Genomic DNA, 25,031 nt, shown 5'->3' with positions numbered 1-25,031 from the left:
TAGGACGGAGCAACTTGCAATGCCCCTTACAAGAGCCATACAGTACAGCATGTTAAAACCATTATTCCCATTATTGGGGATGGGGTCTCCCATAGTATTTGCTTTGGCCTTCCAAGCAAAAGCTTCCAAAAATTAGGACGGAGCAACTTGCAATGCCCCTTACAAGAGCCATACAGTACAGCATGTTAAAACCATTATTCCCATTATTGGGGATGGGGTCTCCCATAGTATTTGCTTATGCATTCCAAGCAAAAGCTTCCAAAAATTAGGACGGAGCAACTTGCAATGCCCCTTACAAGAGCCATACAGTACAGCATGTTAAAACCATTATTCCCATTATTGGGGAGTGGGTCTCCCATAGTATTTGCTTATGCATACCAAGCAAAAGCTTCCAAAAATTAGGATGGAGCAACTTGCAATGCCCCTTACAAGAGCCATACAGTACAGCATGTTAAAACCAATATTCCCATTATTGGGGATGGGGTCTCCCATAGTATTTGCTTTTGCCTTCCAAGCAAACGCTTCCAAAAATTAGGACGGAGCAACTTGCAATGCCTCTTACAAGAGCCATGCAGTACAGCATATTGCAAACATTAGTCCCATTATTGGGGAGTGGGTCTCCCATAGTATTTGCTTATGCCTTCCAAGCAAAAGCTTCCAAATATTAGGACGGAGCAACTTGCAATGCCTCTTACAAGAGCCATGCAGTACAGCATATTGCAAACATTAGTCCCATTATTGGGGAGTCATTCTCCCATAGCATTTGCTTATGCCTTCCAAGCAAAAGCTTCCAAAAATTAGGAAGGAGAAACTTGCAATACCTCTTACAAGAGCCATGCAGTACAGCATATTACAAACGTTAGTCCCATTATTGGGGAGTGGGTCTCCCATAGTATTTGCTTATGCCTTCCATGCAAAAGCTTCCATAAATTAGGACGGAGCAACTTGCAATGCCCCTTACAAGAGCCATACAGTACAGCATGTTAAAAACATTATTCCCATTATTGGGGATTGGGTCTCCCATAGTATTTGCTTTTGCCTTCCAAGCAAAAGCTTCCAAAAATTAGGACAGAGCAACTTGCAATGCCTCTTACAAGAGCCATGCAGTACAGCATATTACAAACATTAGTCCCATTATTGGGGAGTGGGTCTCCCATAGCATTTGCTTATGCCTTCCAAGCACAAGCTTCCAAAAATTAGGATGAAGCAACTTGCAATGCCCCTTACAGGAGCCATACAGTACAGCATCTTAAAAACATTATTCCCATTATTGCGGAGTGGGTCTCCCATAGTATTTGCTTATGCCTTCCAAGCAAAAGCTTCCAAAAATTAGGATGGAGCAACTTGCAATGCCTCTTACAAGAGTTATGCAGTACAGCATATTAGAAACATTAGTCCCATCATTGAGGAGAGGGTCTCCCATAGTATTTGCTTATGCCTTCCAAGCAAAAGCTTCCAAAAATTAGGACGGAGCAACTTGCAGTGCCTCTTACAAGAGCCATGCAGTACAGCATATTACAAACATTAGTCCCATTATTGGGGAGTGGGTCTCCCACAGTATTTGCTTATGCGTTCCCAGCACAAGCTTCCAAAAATTAGGACGGAGCAACTTGCAATGCCTCTTACAAGAGCCATGCAGTACAGCATATTACAAACATTAGTCCCATTATTGGGGAGTGGGACTCCCATAGCATTTGCTTATGCCTTCCAAGCACAAGCTTCCAAAAATTAGGATGGAGCAACTTGCAATGCCCCTTACAAGAGCCATACAGTACAGTTAAAAACATTATTCCCATTATTGCGGAGTGGGTCTCCCATAGTATTTGCTTATGCCTTCCAAGCAAAAGCTTCCAAAAATTAGGACGGAGCAACTTGCAATGCCTCTTACAAGAGCTATGCAGTACAGCATATTAGAAACATTAGTCCCATTATTGGGGAGTGGGTCTCCCATAGTATTTGCTTATGCCTTCCAAGCAAAAGCTTCCAATAATTAGGACGGAGCAACTTGCAATGCCTCTTACAAGAGCCATACAGTACAGCATGTTAAAAACATTATTCCCATTATTGGGGAGTGGGTCTCCCATAGTATTTGCTTTTGCCTACCAAGCAAAAGCTTCCAAAAATTAGGACGGAGCAACTTGCAATGCCTCTTACAAGAGCCGTGCAATACAGAATTTTACAAACATTAGTCCCATTATTGGGGACGGGGTCACGCACAGTATTTGCTTATACCTTCCAAGCAAAAGCTTCCAAAAATTAGGACGGAGCAACTTGCAATACCCCTTACAAGAGCCATACAGTACAGCATCTTAAAAACATTATTCCCATTATTGGGGAGAGGGTCTCCCATAGTAATTTGTTTTGCCTTCCAAGCAAAAGCTTCCAAAAATGAGGACGGAGCAACTTGCAATGCCTCTTACAAGAGCCATGCAGTACAGAATATTACAAACATTAGTCCCATTATTGGGGAGTGGGTGTCCCATAATATTTGCTTATGCCTTCCAAGCAAAAGCTTCCAAAAATTAGCACGGAGCAACTTGCAATGCCTCTTACAAGAGCCATGCAGTACAGCATATTGCAAACATAATTCCCATTATTGGGGAGTTGGTCTCCCATAGTATTTGCTTATGCCTTCCAAGCAAAAGCTTCCAAAAATTAGGAAGGAGCAACTTGCAATGCCTCTTACAAGAGCTATGCAGTACAGCATATTAGAAACATTAGTCTCATTTTTGGGGAGTGGGTCTCCCACAGTATTTGCTTAAGCCTTTCCAGCACAAGCTTCCAAAAATTAAGACGGAGCAACTTGCAATGCCTCTTACAAGAGCCATGCAGTACAGCATATTACAAACATTAGTCCCATTTTTGGGGAGTGGGTCTTCCATAGCATTTGCTTATGACTTCCAAGCACAAGCTTCCAAAAATTAGGACGAAGCAACTTCCAATGCCCCTTACAAGAGCCATACAGTACAGCATCTTAAAAACATTATTCCCATTATTGGGGAGTGGGTCTCCCATAGTATTTGTTTATGCATTCCAAGCAAAAGCTTCCAAAAATTAGGACGGAGCAACTTGCAATGCCCCTTACAAGAGCCATACAGTACAGCATGTTAAAACCATTATTCCCATTATTGGGGATGGGGTCTTCCATAGTATTTGCTTTTGCCTTCCAAGCAAATGCTTCCAAAAATTAGGACGGAGCAACTTGCAATGCCTCTTACAAGAGCCATGCAGTACAGCATATTGCAAACATTAGTCCCATTATTGGGGAGTGGGTCTCCCATAGTATTTGCTTATGCCTTCCAAGCAAAAGCTTCCAAAAATTAGGACGGAGCAACTTGCAATGCCTCTTACAAGAGCCATGCAGTACAGCATATTGCAAACATTAGTCCCATTATTGGGGAGTGAGTCTCCCATAGCATTTGCTTATGCCTTCCAAGCAAAAGCTTCCAAAAATTAGGAAGGAGCAACTTGCAATACCTCTTACAAGAGCTATGCAGTACAGCATGTTACAAACATTAGTCCCATTATTGGGGAGTGGGTCTCCCATAGTATTTGCTTATGCCTTCCAAGCAAAAGCTTCCAAAATTAGGACGGAGCAACTTGCAATGCCCCTTACAAGAGCCATACAGTACAGCATGTTAAAAACATTATTCCCATTATTGGGGATTGGGTCTCCCATAGTATTTGCTTTTGCCTTCCAAGCAAAAGCTTCCAAAAATTAGGACAGAGCAACTTGCAATGCCTCTTACAAGAGCCATGCAGTACAGCATATTACAAACATTAGTCCCATTATTGGGGAGTGGGTCTCCCATAGCATTTGCTTATGCCTTCCAAGCACAAGCTTCCAAAAATTAGGATGAAGCAACTTGCAATGCCCCTTACACGAGCCATACAGTACAGCATCTTAAAAACATTATTCCCATTATTGCGGAGTGGGTCTCCCATAGTATTTGCTTATGCCTTCCAAGCAAAAGCTTCCAAAAATTAGGATGGAGCAACTTGCAATGCCTCTTACAAGAGTTATGCAGTACAGCATATTAGAAACATTAGTCCCATCATTGGGGAGAGGGTCTCCCATAGTATTTGCTTATGCCTTCCAAGCAAAAGCTTCCAAAAATTAGGACGGAGCAACTTGCAGTGCCTCTTACAAGAGCCATGCAGTACAGCATATTACAAACATTAGTCCCATTATTGGGGAGTGGGTCTCCCACAGTATTTGCTTATGCGTTCCCAGCACAAGCTTCCAAAAATTAGGACGGAGCAACTTGCAATGCCTCTTACAAGAGCCATGCAGTACAGCATATTACAAATATTAGTCCCATTATTGGGGAGTGGGACTCCCATAGCATTTGCTTATGCCTTCCAAGCACAAGCTTCCAAAAATTAGGATGGAGCAACTTGCAATGCCCCTTACAAGAGCCATACAGTACATCATCTTAAAAACATTATTCCCATTATTGCGGACTGGGTCTCCCATAGTATTTGCTTATGCCTTCCAAGCAAAAGCTTCCATAAATTAGGACGGAGCAACTTGCAATGCCTCTTACAAGAGCTATGCAGTACAGCATATTAGAAACATTAGTCCCATTATTGGGGAGTGGGTCTCCCATAGTATTTGCTTATGCCTTCCAAGCAAAAGCTTCCAATAATAAGGACGGAGCAACTTGCAATGCCTCTTACAAGAGCCATACAGTACAGCATGTTAAAAACATTATTCCCATTATTGGGGAGTGGGTCTCCCATAGTATTTGCTTTTGCCTTCCAAGCAAAAGCTTCCAAAAATTAAGACGGAGCAACTTGCAGTGCCTCTTACAAGAGCCGTGCAGTAGAGAATTTTACAAACATTAGTCCCATTATTGGGGAGGGGTTCTCCCACAGTATTTGCTTATACCTTCCAAGCAAAAGCTTCCAAAAAGTAGGACGGAGCAACTTGCAATACACCTTACAAGAGCCATACAGCACAGCATCTTAAAAACATTATTCCCATTATTGGGGAGAGGGTCTCCCATAGTAATTTGTTTTGCCTTCCAAGCAAAAGCTTCCAAAAATTAGGACGGAGCAACTTGCAATGCCCCTTACAAGAGCCATACAGTACAGCATGTTAAAACCATTATTCCCATTATTGGGGAGTGGGTCTCCCATAGTATTTGCTTATGCATTCCAAGCAAAAGCTTCCAAAAATTAGGACGGAGCAACTTGCAATGCCCCTTACAAGAGCCATACAGTACAGCATGTTAAAACCATTATTCCCATTATTGGGGATGGGGTCTCCCATAGTATTTGCTTTGGCCTTCCAAGCAAAAGCTTCCAAAAATTAGGACGGAGCAACTTGCAATGCCCCTTACAAGAGCCATACAGTACAGCATGTTAAAACCATTATTCCCATTATTGGGGATGGGGTCTCCCATAGTATTTGCTTATGCATTCCAAGCAAAAGCTTCCAAAAATTAGGACGGAGCAACTTGCAATGCCCCTTACAAGAGCCATACAGTACAGCATGTTAAAACCATTATTCCCATTATTGGGGATGGGGTCTCCCATAGTATTTGCTTTGGCCTTCCAAGCAAACGCTTCCAAAAATTAGGACGGAGCAACTTGCAATGCCTCTTACAAGAGCCATGCAGTACAGCATATTGCAAACATTAGTCCCATTATTGGGGAGTGGGTCTCCCATAGTATTTGCTTATGCCTTCCAAGCAAAAGCTTCCAAAAATTAGGACGGAGCAACTTGCAATGCCTCTTACAAGAGCCATGCAGTACAGCATATTGCAAACATTAGTCCCATTATTGGGGAGTGGGTCTCAAATAGCATTTGCTTATGCCTTCCAAGCAAAAGCTTCCAAAAATTAGGAAGGAGCAACTTGCAATGCCTCTTACAAGAGCCATGCAGTACAGCATATTACAAACATTAGTCCCATTATTGGGGAGTGGGTCTCCCATAGTATTTGCTTTTGCCTTCCAAGCAAAAGCTTCCAAAAATTAGGACAGAGCAACTTGCAATGCCTCTTACAAGAGCCATGCAGTACAGCATATTACAAACATTAGTCCCATTATTGGGGAGTGGGTCTCCCATAGTATTTGCTTATGCCTTACCAGCACAAGCTTCCAAAAATTAGGACGGAGCAACTTGCAATGCCCCTTACAAGAGCCATACAGCACTGCATCTTAAAAACATTATTCCCATTATTGCGGAGTGGGTCTCCCATAGTATTTGCTTATGCCTTCCAAGCAAAAGCTTCCAAAAATTAGGACGGAGCAACTTGCAATGCCTCTTACAAGAGCCATGCAGTATAGCATATTACAAACATTAGTCCCATTACTGGGGAGTGGGTCTCCCATAGTATTTGCTTATGCCTTCCAAGCAAAAGCTTCCAAAAATTAGGACGGAGCAACTTGCAATGCCTCTTACAAGAGCCATGCAGTACAGCATATTACAAACATTAGTTCCATTATTGGGGAGTGGGTCTCCCATAGTATTTGCTTATGCCTTCCAAGCAAAAGCTTCCAAAAATTAGGACGGAGCAACTTGCAATGCCTCTTACAAGAGCCATGCAGTACAGCATATTACAAACATTAGTCCCATTATTGGGGAGTGGGTCTCCCATAGTATTTGCTTATGCCTTCCAAACAAAAGCTTCCAAAAATTAGGACGGAGCAACTTGCAATGCCCCTTACAAGAGCCATACAGTACAGCATCTTAAAAACATTATTCCCATTATTGGGGAGTGCGTCTCCCATAGAATTTGCTTATGCCTTCCAAGCAAAAGCTTCCAAAAATTAGGACGGAGCAACTTGCAATGCCTCTTACAAGAGCCATGCAGTACAGCATATTACAAGCATTAGTCCCATTATTGGGTAGTGGGTCTCCCATAGTATTTGCTTATGCCTTCCAAGCAAAAGCTTCCAAAAATTAGGACAGAGCAACTTGCAATGCCTCTTACAAGAGCCAAGCAGTACAGCATATTACAAACATTAGTCCCATTATTGGGAAGTGGCTCTTCCATAGTATTTGCTTATGCCTTCCAAGCACAAGCTTCCAAAAATTAGGACGGAGCAACTTGCAATGCCTCTTACAAGAGCCATGCAGTACAGCATATTACAAACATTAGTCCCATTATTGGGGAGTGGGTCTCCCATAGTATTTGCTTATGCCTTCCAAGCACAAGCTTCCAAAAATTAGGATGGAGCAACTTGCAATGCCTCTTACAAGAGCCATGTAGTACAGCATATTACAAACATTAGTCCAATTATTGGGGAGTGGGTCTCCCATAGTATTTGCTTAAGCCTTCCAAGTAAAACCTTCCACAAATTAGGATGATGCAACTTGCAATGCCCTTTACAAGAGCCATGCAGTACAGCATATTACAAACATTAGTCCAATTATTGGGGAGTGGGTCTCCCATAGTATTTGTTTATGCCTTCCAAGCAAAAGCTTCCAAAAATTATGAGGAAATGCAATGCCCATTCGAAGAGTCATCGAGGTCCCATTAGCTTAACAAGACGCTTTTAATGCCCCTCAGAAGAGACGTGGAGGTCAGAGTGGTATAACAAGATGCTTTTTGTGCCCCTCAGAAGAGACGTGGAGGTCAGAGTGGTATAACAAGACGGTTTTAATGCCCCTTACAAGAGACATGGAGGTCAGAGTGGTATAACAAGACTGTTTTAATGCCCCTCAGAAGAGACGTGGAGATCAGAGTGGTATAACAAGACGTTTTTAATGCCCCTTGGAAGAGACGTGGAGGTCAGAGTGGTATAACAAGATGGTTTTAATGCCCCTTACAAGAGACGTGGAGGTCAGAGTGGTATAACAAGACAGTTTTAATGCCCCTCAGAAGAGACGTGGAGGTCAGAGTGGTATAACAAGACGCTTTTAATATCCCTCAGAAGAGACGTGGAGGTCAGAGTGGTATAACAAGATGCTTTTAATGCCCCTCAGAAGAGACGTGTAGGTCAGAGTGGTATAACAAGACAGTTTTAATGCCCCTTACAAGAGACGTGGAGGTCAGAGTGGTATAACAAGACGCTTTTAATGCCCCTCAGAAGAGACGTGTAGGTCAGAGTGATATAACAAGACGCTTTTAATGCCCCTCAGAAGAGACGTGGAGGTCAGAGTGGTATAACAAGGCAGTTTTAATGCCCCTTTGAAGAGACGTGGAGGTCAGAGTGGTATAACAAGACGCTTTAAATGCCCCTCAGAAGAGACGTGGAGGTCAGAGTGGTATAACAATACAGTTTTAATGCTCCTTACAAGAGACGTGGAGGTCAGAGTGGTATAACAAGATGCTTTTAATGCCCCTCAGAAGAGACATGGAGGTCAGAGTGGTATAACAAGATGGTTTTAATGCCCCTTACAAGAGACGTGGAGGTCAGAGTGGTATAACAAGACAGTTTTAATGCCCCTCAGAAGAGACGTGGAGGTCAGAGTGGTATAACAAGTTGCTTTTAATACCCCTCAGAAGAGACGTGGAGGTCAGAGTGGTATAACAAGATGCTTTTAATGCCCCTCAGAAGAGACGTGGAGGTCAGAGTGGTATAACAAGACAGTTTTAATGCCCCTTACAAGAGACGTGGAGGTCAGAGTGGTATAACAAGACGCTTTTAATGCCCCTCAGAAGAGACGTGGAGGTCAGAGTGATATAACAAGACGCTTTTAATGCCCCTCAGAAGAGACGTGGAGGTCAGAGTGGTATAACAAGGCGTTTTTAATGCCCCTTGGAAGAGACGTGGAGGTCAGAGTGGTATAACAAGACGCTTTACATGCCCCTCAGAAGAGACGTGGAGGTCAGAGTGGTATAACAATACAGTTTTAATGCTCCTTACAAGAGACGTGGAGGTCAGAGTGGTATAACAAGATGGTTTTAATGCCCCTCAGAAGAGATGTGGAGGTCAGAGTGGTATAACAAGATGCTTTTAATGCCCCTCAGAAGAGATGTGGAGGTCAGAGTGGTATAACAAGATGCTTTTAATGCCCCTTGGAAGAGCCATACAGTACAGCATCTTAAAAAATTATTCCCATTATTGGGGAGTGGGTCTCCCAGAGACTTTGCTTATGCCTTCCAAGCAAAAGCTGACAAAAATCAGGATGGAGGAACTTTCAATTATGGCAACACGGACCACGGTCACCCTGGTGGTATACTGGTGGTGGAGGCTGAGGATAAGGAGAAGAACATAAAACAGCCGAAATGAGGAAGCGTATACCCATGTGTGGGTGTGAAGCGGTGCATGTGAATACACCTCCAGAAATAACACAGTGGATTTGACTTTATGTTTCTCTGCTGTCATTTGGTGGTGATGAGAAGTTTGGCCCAATCCAGCCCTTGTTCATTTTGATAAGGGTCAGCTTGTCAGCATTGTCAGTTGACGGGCGAGTGCGCTTATCAGTTATAATTCCCCCAGCGGCACTGAAAACACGCTCCGATAACACGCTAGAGGCAGGGCAGGCCAGGACCTCCAAGGCGTACAGAGCGAGTTCATTCCAAGGGTCCAGCTTGGATACCCAATAATTAAAAGGCACAGAGGAATCACGGAGGATGCTGGTACGGTCAGCAAGGTACTCCCTCATCATGTTTTGAAACTTTCCACTCCTTGTGAGAGTACCCCGCACCTCAGGGTCTGTCCGGAGGGAGAGGTCTGAGAAAACTGTCCCAGAACGTTGACAGTGTTCCCCTGCCTCTGCTGGATTGGAGTTGCGTCTCTCTCGCATGTACGCCTTGGTTGGGCAACGAACTGTGACCTCTGCCGCTAGCGTGTTCAGATGGGAATTTTTTTAACAGTTCTGCAGCAAGGGCCTTCTGGTACTGCCCCATTTTTGTAGACCTCTCCACCTCATGAATAAGAGAGTGAAAGTTCTCCTTGTAGCAGGGGTCTACAACTGTCATCAACCAGTAATGACTGTCACCCAACATTTTGACAATGCGAGGGTCACGGTTAAGGCAGCGTAACATAAAGTCAGCCATGCGTGCCAGACTGGTAACGGGCAAGATTTCCGTGTCCTCACCAAGATGTCGACTGACCATGCTCTCCACCTCCTCCTCTCCCATGTCATCAGGCCACCCACGCTGAACCAACGGTATGACAGTTGCACAGGTACTACAGTCTACAGCGCATGATTCCAGCTCCTGTTCTTCCTCCTCCTCCTCCTCTCCCTCATTGTCCCCCAATGCACGTTGGGATGAGATAAGGCTGGGCTGTGTGTAATAGCCCGCTACGGCTTCTTGATCCATCTTATCATACTCTGGCTGCAATGCCGCCTCTTTAATTCTCTGCAGAGAGTGTTGCAAAAGACAGACAAGTGGGATGCTGACACTAATGATGGCGTCATCGCCACTCACCATCTTGGTGGCCTCCTCAAAGTTTGTCAGGATGGTACATATGTCAGACATCCAGGTCCACTCCTGAGGTCTTATGTGTGGAGTCTGACCTGAATATCGACGGCCTTGTTGCAGCTGGTACTCCACAACTGCTCTCTTCTGCTCACAAATCCTTAGCAACATGTGGAGGGTAGAGTTCCAACGTGTGGGGACATCACACACCAGTCGGTGTGCCGGAAGCTGCAAACGCTGCTGCAACACAGCAAGGGGGGCGGAAGCTGTAGCCGACTTGTGAAAATGAGCTGACAGGCGGCGTACTTTCATGAGCAGATCGGGCAACTCGGGGTACGATTTAAGAAACCGCTGAACCATGAGGTTAAGCACATGAGCCAGGCATGGTACGTGTGTGATCTTTCCTCGCCTCAGAGCCGCCACCAGGTTACTGCCATTGTCACACAAGACCATGCCTGGATGTAGGTTCAGTGGTCTCAGCTGTCCACAACTCACAAGCAGTGTGAGGTTTATCACGTAAGCTTATGAGTTTCAGCACAGCCTGTTGCCGCTTTGCGGAGTCAGTACTGCAGTTCTTCCAACTTGTAACTGATGTGGTGGTATCTGAGATGGAGGCTGAACATGAGGAGGAGGAGGATGATGCACAGGAGCTGTACACTGTGGGGGAAACTCTGACTGACATAGGGCCCGCAATCCTCGGTGTGGGGAGGATGTGTTCGGTCCCAAGGTCCGACAGGGTCCCAGCTTCCACTATGTTTACCCATTGTGCCGTCAGGGAGATGTACCGTCCCTGGCCACCAGCACATGTCCACGTGTCCGTTGTCACGTGGACTCTCCCAGTAACTGCGCTGTTGAGGGCACGGCAGATGTTTTGGAACACAGGCAATTGGAGTGCGGGGATGGCACACCGGGCAAAATAGTGTCGGCTTTGGACCGAGTACCGAGGGACGGCCACCGCCATAAGGTTGCAGAAGGATTCCGTCTCCACCAGCCTAAAAGGTGTAACATACCTGGTGGCGTCCTTGCATAGTGGTCCATCTCCCACTGTGCATGAGAGCGCACTTGATTTCCAGTCCAGACTATCACTCTGGCTTTCCTCCATGCTGTCTGCTTGCCTCTGTTTCTTCTGCTTAAAGGCGGCGCCCGATCACTTCCTGCTTCTTGTAGCTGCTGCCGGCACACCCCTTGTGCGTCCTCAGCCTATTGCTGTCTGTCACCTGGTATTTAACCCAGTTCTTTCCTGGAATCCTTGCCTGAGCATCTTGTTCTGTCAGTTGGCCTTTGGTCGCTGACGTGCCAGGTCCTTCCCTGTTCCCTGCCTTTCGGTATCAGTTCCCGTGTCTGAACTGTGTCCCGTCTGTGCACTCTAGCCAGCTACCTGTCTGAACATGCTCTTAGCCTGTTCATCCTGCCTTCTAGGGGCTGCATACCTAGATCTGTTTCTGTGTTTGTTTGCCTGTCTGTCCGCCTTCCTGAGGCTGTATTTCTAGGCCAGTCTGAACACACTCCTTGCCTGTTCGTCCCGCCTCTCTGGGGGCCGCATACCCAGACTCCCTCCTGTCTTTCGCTGCAGTGTCGGTTTCTGTCCGAACACTCAGTTCCTGTCTGAACACTCTGCTACCTTTTACCTGTTTTGTTTATATGTCCGTCCCTTCCCTTTTTCTACAGAGTCTGTACCTGCTCCTTACTCCTACTCGTAGTCGCTGTACTTTCGTTTGTGAGTTTAGTGTCCACTCGATACTTCCTTGCAAGTATCTAGTGTGTATCTGGTTCTGCCTTTCCCTTCCTGTCTGTTCCGTGTGAACAGAGCCCTGTCCGCTCTGCTCCGCCTTGCTCACCGCTTCCGCGGTTTCCGCTCTGCTCCGCCTTGCTCACCACTCCTGCGGTTTCCGCTCTGCTCCGCCTTGCTCACCGCTCCTGCGGTTTCCGCTCTGCTCCGCCTTGCTCACCGCTCCTGCGGTTTCCGCTCTGCTCCGCCTTGCTCACCGCTCCTGCGGTTTCTGCTCTGCTCCGCCTTGCTCACCGCTCCTGCGGTTTCCGCTCTGCTCCGCCTTGCTCACCGATCCTGCGGTTTCCGCTCTGCTCCACCTTGCTCACCCCTCCTGCGGTTTCCGCTCTGCTCTGCCTTGCTCACCGCTCCTGCGGTTTCCGCTCTGCTCTGCCTTGCTCACCGCTCCTGCGGTTTCCGCTCTGCTCTGCCTTGCTCTCCGCTCCTGCGGTTTCCGCTCTGCTCCGCCTTGCTCACCGCTCCTGCGGTTTCCGCTATGCTCCGCCTTGCTCACCGCTCCTGCGGATTCCGCTCTGCTCCACCTTGCTCACCGCTCCTGCGGTTTCCGCTCTGCTCCGCCTTGCTCACCGCTCCTGCGGTTTCCGCTCTGCTCCGCCTTGCTCACCGCTCCTGCGGTTTCCGCTCTGCTCCACCTTGCTCACCGCTCCTGCGGTTTCCGCTCTGCTCCGCCTTCCTCACCGCTCCTGCGGTTTATGCTCTGACCCTTTGCTCGCTGCTCCGGCAGCCTCGCTCTGCTCTGACCCTTTGCTCGCTGCTCCGGCAGTCTCACTCTGCTCTGACCCTTTGCTCGCTGCTCCGGCAGCCTCGCTCTGCTCTGACCCTTTGCTCGCTGCTCCGGCAGTCTTGCTCTGCTCTTGCCCGCCGCTCCGGGTGGTCTCACCCTGCTGTGTTTGTCCACCGCATCTGCGGTTCTGTTCTGGAAGTCCCAGTCTGTACTGGGTCCTATTCACTCTGTGCTCCAGCATGTCGTGCCTGCCAGTACCTCCCTGCCTGCATACCAGTCGTGCTTACCAGCATCTACCTGCCTGCATTCCGGCCGTACCTGCCAGCACCTCTTTGCCTACATACCAGTCATGCTTACCAGCGTCCACCCGTCTGCATACTAGCCGTGTCTGCCTATACCCCCAGTCTGTGTTCCAGCCTTACCTTCCAGTTCCTGTATTCCCCGGTGTGGGCCAACAGCCGTGTCCGGAGTCTGACCTGGAGTAGACCCTGGTCCCTCTGCTCGGTTCCTCCCTGGTGCACTGGCGTCGTATGCCGTCGTGCGACCTTGGTCGGATCGGGCAGATACTTAGTTACGCCCCTCCAGGCACTCTCTGCTTCATGGCCCAGTGGAACTACTAAACACGCACACGCCAGTCAGTCCGGGCGTGTGCGGTACAAAAGGCAGCATTTCCAACGCAAGCAGTCGTGAAATGTGCCAATTTAGGACTGTGGCCTGTGGGGCGTTAGCTGCGAATTTCCACTTTCGTTCAAAGGTCTGGGATATGGACAATTGAACACTGCGGTGGGACGTGGACGTGGACGTTGATGCTGTTTCTTGAGAAACTGCCATAACAAGTGAAGACTGAGAGGAGGGGGCATCTTTACATGCAGTATGGACAGGGGATTGCCTTGCACACACAACAGGGGGTTCTATTGCACTCACAACAGTGGATGAAGCAGTGGTGACACCCGCTGACACTGGTCGTGGACCCTGGGGTTCGCCCCACAAAGTCGGGTGCTTTGCTGCCATGTGCCTGATCATGTCAGTTTCGTCACCCCTGCTAATGCTGGCATGGCAGGTGGTACAAATGGCCTTTTTGGGGTTATTAGCAGAGTCTTTAAAAAAATTCCAGACTCTGGAAGACCTACCGCTTGTACTGGCAACGTCCCTCGTGTTGGTGTTACGGGGAACGGTTGCCTGCCTTCTGTCTGCGGCCACCACACTGCTTCTTCCTGCCTGTTGGGGTACTCTGCCTCCCTCCCCCTGTGTGCTGCTGTCCTCACTCTGCATGTCCTCCTGCCACATTGGGTCAGTTACTAGATCATCCACCACCTCCTCCTCTTCCACTTGCGCACCACGATGATCCTCCTCACTTCCTGGCAATTGTGTCTCGTCATCGTCCACCTCTTGGGACAAATTGCCAGCGTCGACTTCCTGTGGCCGTGGCTGTTCAAATATTTGGGCATCGCTACATGGGATCTCCTCTTCCAACACTTCAAGCGGAGCAGGCGAGGGGCACAAATATGGAAATGGACCAGTGAACAGCTCTTCAGAGTGTCCAAGTGTGGGATCAGTTGCTGTCTGACGACACTCGGCATGGTGGGAGGAAGGAGCATAAGGGTGAGGAGGAGTATGCGGTCGAGACTCACGGCTACTAAGAGTTGACCATGTGGAAGACAGACCGGAGGTGGTGGTGCTCAGGTAACTGGAAGTATTATCTGCTATCCAATTAATAACCTGTTCACACTGATCAGTTCGCAATACTGGTGTTGTTCTGTGCTTCCCTAGTATATCGGTCAAGAAGTGGGAGCGAGAAGATGTGGCTGTTGGTTGTGGCACATTTTCACCTTGGCCACGGCCCCGTCCTCTGCATGCGCCATCACCAGAACGTCCACTTCCACGTCCCTTGCCACGCGCCTTGCCCATTGTAAAGGAAGTAAAATAGCTTACACTCGCACTATCAATGGAAAAAGGGTAATGAAAAGTAGATTAGAACCGTGGAAGAGGAAAACCACAGTTCTATTTTTCTGGCCTACACCCGACTCTTTTAAACAATCAGGGAGAAACTATTACTGTTTTTCTTTACGGAAAAAATACCAAAACCTGAATAATAGAGATTTTTTACCGTGGTATACCAGAAAATTTAAAACATATATATTTGCGGCTGAACAGTGAGCGACACACTCAAACTGTTTTTTTTTTAGACGGCCCAAAACTGGATAATACAGAGATTTGACCCGTGGAACTGCAAAAACCACACTGGAATTTGTCGGACCTACACCAGACTATTTTCAACAGATATTTTTTTGTGGCACAACAGTCAGGAGACACTACTGTTTTTTTTTAAGGCAAAAAATGCGAAAAACAAGATAATAGAGATTTTTTACCGTGGAACAGCAAAATCACAGTTTTAATTTACTGGTGTATACCAGACTTTTTTAAAAAATATATATTTGCGGCTGAACAGTGAGCGACACACTCAAACTGTTTTTTTTTTAGACGGCCCAAAACTGGATAACACAGAGATTTGACCCGTGGAACTGCTAAAACCACACTGGGATTTGTCGGACCTACACCAGACTATTTTCAACAGATATATTTTTGTGTCACAACAGTCAGGAGACACTACAGTGAGCGACACACTCAAACTGGTTTTTTTAAGATATAAAAGGCCCCAAACTGGATACTACAGAGATTTGACCCGTGGAACTGCAAAACCACACTGGCATTTGTCGGGCCTACAACAGACTATTTTCAACAGATATATTTTTGTGTCAGAACAGTCAGGAGACACTACTGGGTTTTTTTAAGCCAAAAAATGCGAAAAACAGGATAATAGAGATTTTTTACCATGGAACAGCAAAGCCACAGTTTTAATTTACTGGTGTATACCAGACTTTTTTAAAAATATAGATTTGCGGCTGAACAGTGAGCGACACACTCGAACTGTTTTTTTTTAGATACAAAAGGCCCAAAACTGGATACTACAGACATTTGACCAGTGGAACTGCAAAACCACACTGGGATTTGTCGGGCCTACACCAGACTATTTTCAACAGATATATTTTTGTGTCACAACAGTCAGGAGACACTACTGTTTTTTTTAAAGGCAAAAAATGCGAAAAACAAGATAATAGAAATTTTTTACTGTGGAACAGCAAAACCACAGTTTTAATTTACTGGTGTGTACCAGACTTTTTTAAAAATATAGATTTGCGGCTGAACAGTGAGCGACACACTCAAACTGTTTTTTTTAGATACAAAAAGCCCAAAACTGGATACTGCAGAGATTTGACCCGTGGAACTGCAAAACCACACTTCTGTTTCTGTGGCCTATACCAGACTCTTTTCAACAGATGAGGGGGGAGGGCACCTATAGGTTAATAAGACGGGTATTTGTACAGTGTGAAGGAGGAAAAAAAAAAGAGGATTTAGATGAAAAATATGGATTTTTACTGGCCCCCGAGACCTGGAGCTAAGTCCAGCAATTTCAGAAACAGGAGCACACAGGACTGTAATGCAGCGTTTGCTGGCATAACCACTGCGTCTCCTATACAGCCTGCCTGCCTGCCTGATATCTGGGATGGATATTAGTCCTGAGAAGGACTGTTTGTTTGATCTGGCAGCCTTTACAGACCCTACACTAACTATTTCGCAGGATAAATCTCTCCCTAGCTCAGCAGCGCTGTCCCTACACTGTTCAATCCGGAGCGACTGTGTCCAAGATGGCGGCGCCCGGTTTTAAATACTCGAGGTGACGCTGTGCGGCCAGCCAATCACTGTAATGCCCACAAACAACATGGCTGCGGCATTACAGTGACTGGCTGGCAATCCCTACATGTTCATTGGCTCTGTAAAGAGCGCCAAACATGCAGGGCGGAGACCCGAGATCCCGCCTGAGTAACCCGGAAATGCTCGGTGCTCGCCGAACATCCCGAGTAGCGTGATGCTCGGGCGAGTACCGAGCAGTGTCGAGCATGCTCGCTCAACACTAATAACTATACAAATCCAGTGTGCGGGCAAAGAACCTGAAATGCAGACTAGTGTAGCCACTCCAACCTGTCAAAGGCAGTGTTACTCATATAGACCCCCATGTGGTGGGATGAAGAGGAATGCATGTGGATGTAGCGGGAAAAATGGGAGAGGGACCAGAGTGAGCGAAGCCCACGTGTATCGCCGTCAATATGAGAGGACATGTTCCGTCCCAAGGTCCGATTGGGTCCCGGCTTCCACTATATTAACCCAGTGTGCCGTCAGCGAGATGTACCATCCCAGGCCACATGCACTTGTCCACGTATCCGTGGTTAGGCGGACTTTCCCAGTAACTGCATTGTTGAGGGCATGGCTAATGTTGTGGGACAGGTGTACGTGTAATGTGGGGATGGCACATTGGGAGAAATAGTGGCGGCTGGGGGCCGAGTACCAAGGGATGGCCGCCCCCATCAGGTTGCGCAAATTTTCCGTCTCCACGAGCGTTGGCTGCGTATTTGTGCTTGCGTTCCAAGGACTGTGGTAGGGACAACTGAAGCTGCGCTGTGACAAGGACATGGACATGGACATGGACGTGCTTGCTGATGGTGCTAGTTGAGAGTGTGCAATGACAGGTGCAGGGCAAGAGGCATCTTGGCATGTGCCATGGACAGGGGATTGGCGTGCATGCACAACAGTGAAAGAAGCAGTGGTGTCACCCACAGACACTGTTGCTGGACCCTTAGGTTCAGCCCACTTAGTCGGGTGCTTTGCTGCCATGTGCCTGATCATGCTGGTGGTGGTCAGGCTGGTAGTTTTGCTACCCCTGCTGAAGCTGGCATGGCAGGTGGAGCAAAAGGCCTTTTTGGGGTTATCTGCAGATTCTTTAAAAAATAACCAGACTTGGGAAGACCTAACAATTGTAATGGCAAATTCAGTCGTCTTGGCGTTACGAGGAACGCTTTCCCGCCTTGTGTCTGCGGCCACCACACTGCCTGTTGGGGTGCTCTTCCTCCCTCACCCTGTGTGCTGCTGTCCTCGCTCTGTATGTCCCCCTGCCAGGTTGGGTCAGTTACTATTTCATCCACTACCTCGTCTTCCACTTCCATACCCTGGTCCTCCTCCTGACTTTCTGGAAATTGTGTCTCATCATCATCATCATCCACCTCTTGTGACATTAATTGCACTTTCCCACCATCGCCTTCGTGTGACCGTGGCTGCTCCAATATTTGGGCATCGCTACACGCCTCTTGACTCCCTTGAAGCTGGCCGGGTGAGAGGCCCGAATCTACAAATGGAAAAGTGAACAGCTCTTCCAAGTGTCCAAGTGTGGGATCAGTTGTCTCCGGGGGATGAAGGAGGATCAGGGTGAGGAATATGTAGTCCAGACTCACGGCTACTGAGACTTGACCGTGTGAAGGACAGGGTGGTGGTGGTGGCAAAGTGACTGGAAGCATTATCTGCTATCCAACCAACAACCTTTTGACACTGCTTTGGGTTCAATAGTGGTGTACTGTGGTCCCCTAGTAATTGGGACAGGAAGGTCGAGCGAGAAGATGTGGGTGTTTGTTGTGGCACAATTTCAGCTTGCCCCACGGCCATTGCCTTGGCCTCGGCCTCTGCATGCACCATCACGTTCACTTCCCCATCCCTTGCCACATACCTTGCCCATTTTAAATGGAGGACAATATTTTCCACGTTCACAAGAAATGGCTGATTTTGGAACGTAGTTATATGTGATACGTCTGACAAAGAACCACCATTTTAAATAGCAGGCCTGTAATTTACTAATATTATTCTACACAGAGACCTAGTGTGAATAGCTTGACCGACACACTGCAACAGAATGGAAATGGAAGAAATGGCTGATTTTGGAACAGTCTTATAGGTGATATGTCTGACAGAGAACCACGGTTTTAAATAGCAGGCCTGTAATTTACTAATACTATTCTTCACAGACACCTAGTGTGAATAGCTTGACTGACACACTGCAGCTGAATGGAAATGGAAGAAATGTCTGATTTTGGAACAGTCTTATAGGTGATATGTCTGACAGAGAACCACGGTTTTAAATAGCAGGCCTGTAATTTATTAATACTATTCTTCACAGACACCTAGTGTGAATAGCTTGACTGACACACTGCAACAGAATGGAAATGGAAGAAATAGCTGATTTTCAAACAGTCTTATAGGTGATATGTCTGACAGGGAACCATGGTTTTAAATAGCAGGCCTGTAATTTACTAATACTATTCGTCACAGACACCTAATGTGAATAGCTTGACTGGCACACTGCAACAGAATGGAAATGGAAGAAATGGCTGATTTTCGATCAGACTTATAGGTGATATGTCTGACAAAGAAACACGGTTTTAAATAGCAGGCCTGTAATTAATTAATACTATTCTTCACAGACACCTTGTGTGAATAGCTTGACCGACACACTGCAGCTGAATGGAAATGGAAGAAATGTCTGATTTTGGAACAGTCTTATAGGTGATATGTCTGACAGAGAACCATGGTTTTAAATAGCAGGCCTGTAATTTACTAATACTATTCTTCACAGACACCTATTGTGAATAGCTTGACCGACACACTGCAACTAGAGGCGTAGCTAGGGTTTTGGTTCAGGGGTGGCGAAACTTCTGAGTGGGCCCCTAACCAGGTAACCCTGATTACAAAAATAGTGGTGCACCTAGATAGTGGATGTAGGAGAACCTCAGCAGATGACAGGAGGGCGTTAAACTAGAAGAAGAGGGGATGGGAAGAAAAACGCCGGACACGATCATGCAACCAGAGAACATACTAATGAAAGATATGAAGTGCGACAAAGAAGGTCCAAGACAAGATACTTGGAAGGGAGGTAAGAAAATTTCTAATACAATCCACAGGGAGAAGATTGGAACAAAACAAAATCGTGTAAACTGCGTGCTAGCAAATGCCAGGAGCCTGACAAACAAGATGGATGAACTGGAAGCAGAAATATCTACAGGTAACTATGACATAGTGGGAATAACCGAGACATGGTTAGATGAAAGCTATGACTGGGCAGTTAGTTTACAGGGTTACAGTCTGTTTAGAAGGGATCGAAGAAGTCGGAAAGGGGGTGGAGTCTGTCTATATGTAAAGACGTGTCTAAAGCCTACAATACGGGAGGATGTATGGGAGGGAAATGAGGAGGTCGAGTCCTTATGGGTGGAGATACATGGGGCAAAAAACAATAATAAAATTATCATAGGAGTCTGTTATAAACCACCAAATATAGCAGAAGCCACGGAAAGTCTATTAATGAGACAAATAGACGAAGTAGCAAAAAATAATGAGGTACTTATTATGGGGGACTTCAACTACCCCGATATAGACTGGGAAACCGAAAGCTGTAGATCTCAGAAAGGAAACAGGTTTCTGTCAATTATCAAAGACAATTATTTGTCACAACTTGTGCAGGAACCAACTAGAGGGACGGCCCTTTTAGACTTAATATTAACTAACAGGCCAGACAGAATAACTGAGGTGCAGGTCGGGGGGCACCTGGGAAATAGTGACCACAACATTATACAATTCCACATGTGCTTCAGTAGGGTGCCCAGCAAGGGAGTCACAAAAACACTGAACTTTAGGAGGGCAAAGTTTGATCAGCTAAGAGATGCCCTTCACCTTATAGACTGGGATAGTATCTTTAGTAATAGGAGCACGGATAGAAAATGGGACATTTTCAAAACAGTCCTACATAGTCACTGTAGAAGGTACATACCTTATGGGAATAAAAGGGCTAGGAATAGGAGGAAGCCAATGTGGCTAAATAAGGAAGTCAAGAGGGCAATGAAAAACAAAAAAAGGGCTTTCGGTAAACTTAAACAAGAAGGCAGCGAGGAAGCGCTAATATCTTATAGGGAAAAAAACAAAATCTGTAAGAAACAAATAAGAATAGCAAAAGAGGAGACAGAGAGACTAATTGCCAAGGAAAGTAAAACGAATCCCAAACTGTTCTTTAACTATATAAACAGTAAAAGGATTAAAACTGATGGCATTGGCCCATTGAAAAATAACCTGGGTAAAATCATAGAGGGCGATGAGGGTAAAGCAAACCTACTCAATAGCTTCTTCTCCACTGTTTTCACAAAAGAAAACAATTTATCGGAGGAAATGCAGAGTGATAAAGTAAATCCTCCGCTAAATATCACCCACCTAACCCAGGGGGAAGTTCAGAAACGCCTAAATAATATCAAAATAGACAAGTCACCAGGCCCAGATGACATACACCCCCGGGTACTAAAAGAATTAAGTAATGTGATAGACAGGCCGCTGTATCTTATATTCAAGCACTCTTTATGGACAGGGACTGTCCCACTAGACTGGCGCCAAGCAAATGTGGTACCAATATTCAAAAAGGGGTCTAAAAGTGACCCTGGGAACTATAGACCAGTCAGCTTAACGTCTGTTGTGGGTAAATTGTTTGAAGGATTTCTTAGAGATGCTATTGTAGAATATCTTAATGATAATAACTGTCTAACTCCATATCAACATGGATTCATGAGGGATCGCTCCTGCCAAACAAACCTGATCGCCTTCTACGAGGAGGTGAGCTCACAGCTGGACCGGGGAGAGTCAGTGGATGTTGTATACCTTGACTTCTCCAAAGCGTTTGATACCGTGCCACACAAAAGGTTGGTATATAAAATGAGAATGCTTGGTCTGGGGGATAATGTGTGCAAGTGGGTAAATAGCTGGCTGAGTGATAGAAAGCAGAGGGTGGTTATCAATGGAGTAAGCTCAGGGTGTGTCAGGGTTACTAGCGGGGTGCCTCAAGGGTCTGTCTTGGGCCCTATATTATTTAATATATTTATTAATGATCTAGTGGAAGGGTTGCATAGTAAAATAGCAATATTTGCAGATGATACTAAACTTTGTAAAGTAGTTAATACAGATGAGGACAGGGCACAGCTACAGGAGGATTTAGATAAATTGGGGAGTTGGGCCAAAAAATGGCAAATGGGGTTCAATGCCGATAAATGTAAGGTCATGCACATGGGAAAGAAAAACAGCAGTCACCCATACATATTAAATGGGAAACCGTTGGGGAAATCTGACATGGAGAAGGACCTGGGCGTCTTGGTTAACAGCAAATTAAATTGGAGTGCCCAGTGTCAGGCAGCAGCTGCGAAGGCAAATAGAGTCATGGCATGCATCAGAAGAGGAATAGGGGCATATGATGAGAACATTGTTCTTCCTCTGTATAAAGCGCTGGTAAGGCCGCACTTAGAATATTGTGCACAGTTCTGGGCTCCGGTGCTCAGTAAAGACATATTGGAGCTAGAGAGGGTACAAAGGAGGGCGACTAAGGTAATAAAGGGAATGGAGGGACTAGAATACCCAGAGAGGTTGTCAAAATTAGGCCTATTTACATTGGAAAAGAGAAGGCTTAGGGGAGACCTCATAAACATGTATAAATACATCAGGGGGCAGTACAGAGATCTCTCCCATGACCTGTTTATACCAAGGATGGTGACAAAGACGAGGGGGCACACTATGCGTCTGGAGGAAAGGAGGTTCCTGCACCAGCATAGAAGGGGATTCTTTACGGTCAGAGCCGTGAGACTCTGGAACTCTCTGGGAGAGGAAGTGATGATGTCCAACTCACTTAAAGAGTTCAAGAGAGGCCTGGACGCCTTTCTTGAGAACAATAAAATTACATCTTATGCTTAGTTAATTAATCCAGGGATTTAATCTTACTGCCAGATTGGTGTCGGGAAGTGAATTTTTCCTCAGTGATGTAAATTGGCCTATACCGCATGGTTTTTTGTTGCCTTCCCCTGGATCAACGCTGCGGAATAGCTGCAGTGCACAAGAAATAGGCTGAACTGGATGGACGCTTGTCTTTTTTCGGCCTTATAAACTATGTAACTATGTGACAGCGCTGTTACTGAAAATAATCTCTATACAAAGACCAGCACTGCTATTACCGCCATATGGTGACATATTGCTAGATACCAATCCTGCCGAACATGTAAGAGATCACAGCACAGTTACATATAGTAACTTACAGCTGACGTTCTTTCTGATTAAATTGTTCACTTTTCCCATCTTTTCCATCTGGCCAAGACCGACACGACGACTTCTCCATCCAGGACTCAGAGTCTCAGGTCTGCAGAGATCACAACAAAGACACATTTAACTCCTTACATTTCAGGCCCCATCTCCATCTATTCCCAACCTACACAAACACCTCTTCCTGCTGATACCCCAATACTGAGCCTCTGTTGCTGTACGTGTCCATATTATTGCACCTTCTGTGTGCTCTCAAGATGGTAAAACAACCCTCTAGAATATAGTAATGCAGTGTGCAAGTGCCCTAGAAAACAGTGACCACATTTTGCCCCCTAGAAAGTAATAATGCCCTCTGTGTGCCCCTCTGACAGTCATAATAACCTGAGTTCCCCTATAATGATAAGTGCCACTTAACATTTAATAATGTCCTGAGTTTCCCCCTATGTACAGCTCCCCTATACACGGTATTATGCTCTCCTATACACAGTATAATGCCTCCTCACTGTATAGTACCCAACACACAGTATACTGACCCCTTAGTAGCCTCCAAACTGATGAACTCACGCCCCTACAGTTACAATAGTGTAGCTCCGGGTGGGCCCCCTTAGAGCGCGGGGCCCAGGGCGACCGCCCCCTCTGCCCCCCCGGTAGCTACGCTACTGACTGCAGCAGAATTGAAATGGAAGAAATGTCTGATTTTGGAACAGTCTTATAGGTGATATATCTGACAGAGAACCACGGTTTTAAATAGCAGGCCTGTAGTTTACTAATACTATTCTTCACAGACACCTAGTGTGAATGGCTTGATCGAGACACTGCAACAGAATTGAAATGGAAGGAATGTCTGATTTTGGAACAGTCTTATAGGTGATATGTCTGACAGAGAACCACGGTTTTAAATAGCACTGATTATATGCAGCTGGATTAGTCCTCAGAAGGACTGTTAGTTCAGATGGATATATATATACTGTATATATGTTGTGGAATACCTATACTAACAGGACATTCAATGGACCCTCTTGCACTATATGCACGGCAGTCTGCCACATACCCTGTCTGCCTAACTCCTGCTATCACCACTGAATATATGCAGCTGCATTAGTCCTCAGAAGGACTGTTAGTTCAGTTGGATATATATATATATATATGTTGTGGAATACCTATACTAACTATGAACAAACAAATCTCTCCCTAGCTCAGCAGCAGCTCTCCCTACTCTGCCTGATTCTGGGGTAGACTGTGACGAGCACAGCGGCGTCAGGTCTTATATAGACCTGATGACGCTGTGCGGCCAGCCAATCACTGTAATGCTCACAACCAACATGGCTACGGCATTACAGTGCGTGGCAGGCAATCTCTGCATGTTCAAAGGCTCTCTAAAGAGCACCAAACATGAGGGGAGGGGACCCGGCCGAGCAACCTGGAAATACTCGATGAGCGCCAAGCTTGTCGAGCACCATGAAGCTCGGGCGAGTACCGAGCAGTGGTGAGCACGTTCGCTCATCACTAGTATTCACTCCTGGTGTGTTTTTGGTAAGTGAGTTTTTCCAAAACACAACATGCCTTTGGTGTGGAGTTTTTTTAAATGGGGTTTTTTCAAAGGCCTTCCTGTTTTTTTTGCACGAAGCCAAAAAATAATAATGCCCTAAAATTACTATTCATGAAAGAAGCCTTATTCCTAATTTAGACATTCATAATTTCTTGCATATTTATAAACACATATCATTATTCATCAGACTGCTCTGTCCTGGTTCTCCCCCTACCTCTCTGACTGTTCCTTAATTGTATAATTTGCCGACTCTTTTTCCTCTCCTCCTCCTCTCAGGTTTCCTCAGGGTTCAGTCCTAGGTCCCCTCCTCTTCTCTCTATACACTGCCTCTATTGGACAAACCATCAGCAAATTTGGTTTTCAGTATCATTTTATACTGATGATATCCATTTATACATCTCTTCTCCTGACATCACCCCCACATTACTACAAAACACCAGTGATTGTCTGTCTGCTGTCCCTAACATCATGTCCTTCCTCTATCTGAAATGGAATCCCTCCAAAAGTGAACTCTTTGTGTTTCTTCCCTCTACTAACCTACCTATACCCGATACTGTAATTTACTTGGATGCTTCAACCATAACTACCAAGCAGTACACTCGCTGTTTTGGGGTCATGTATGACACAAAACTTTCCTTTATTGCTTAT

This window comes from Phyllobates terribilis, unplaced genomic scaffold (genome assembly GCF_046119375.1).
Source record: "Phyllobates terribilis strain yellow unplaced genomic scaffold, ASM4611937v1 Scaffold_9__5_contigs__length_417890890, whole genome shotgun sequence".
In the NCBI taxonomy this organism is placed as follows: domain Eukaryota; kingdom Metazoa; phylum Chordata; class Amphibia; order Anura; family Dendrobatidae; genus Phyllobates; species Phyllobates terribilis.
The sequence above is the reverse complement of the archived record's forward strand: the minus strand, read 5'-3'. Positions refer to the sequence as shown.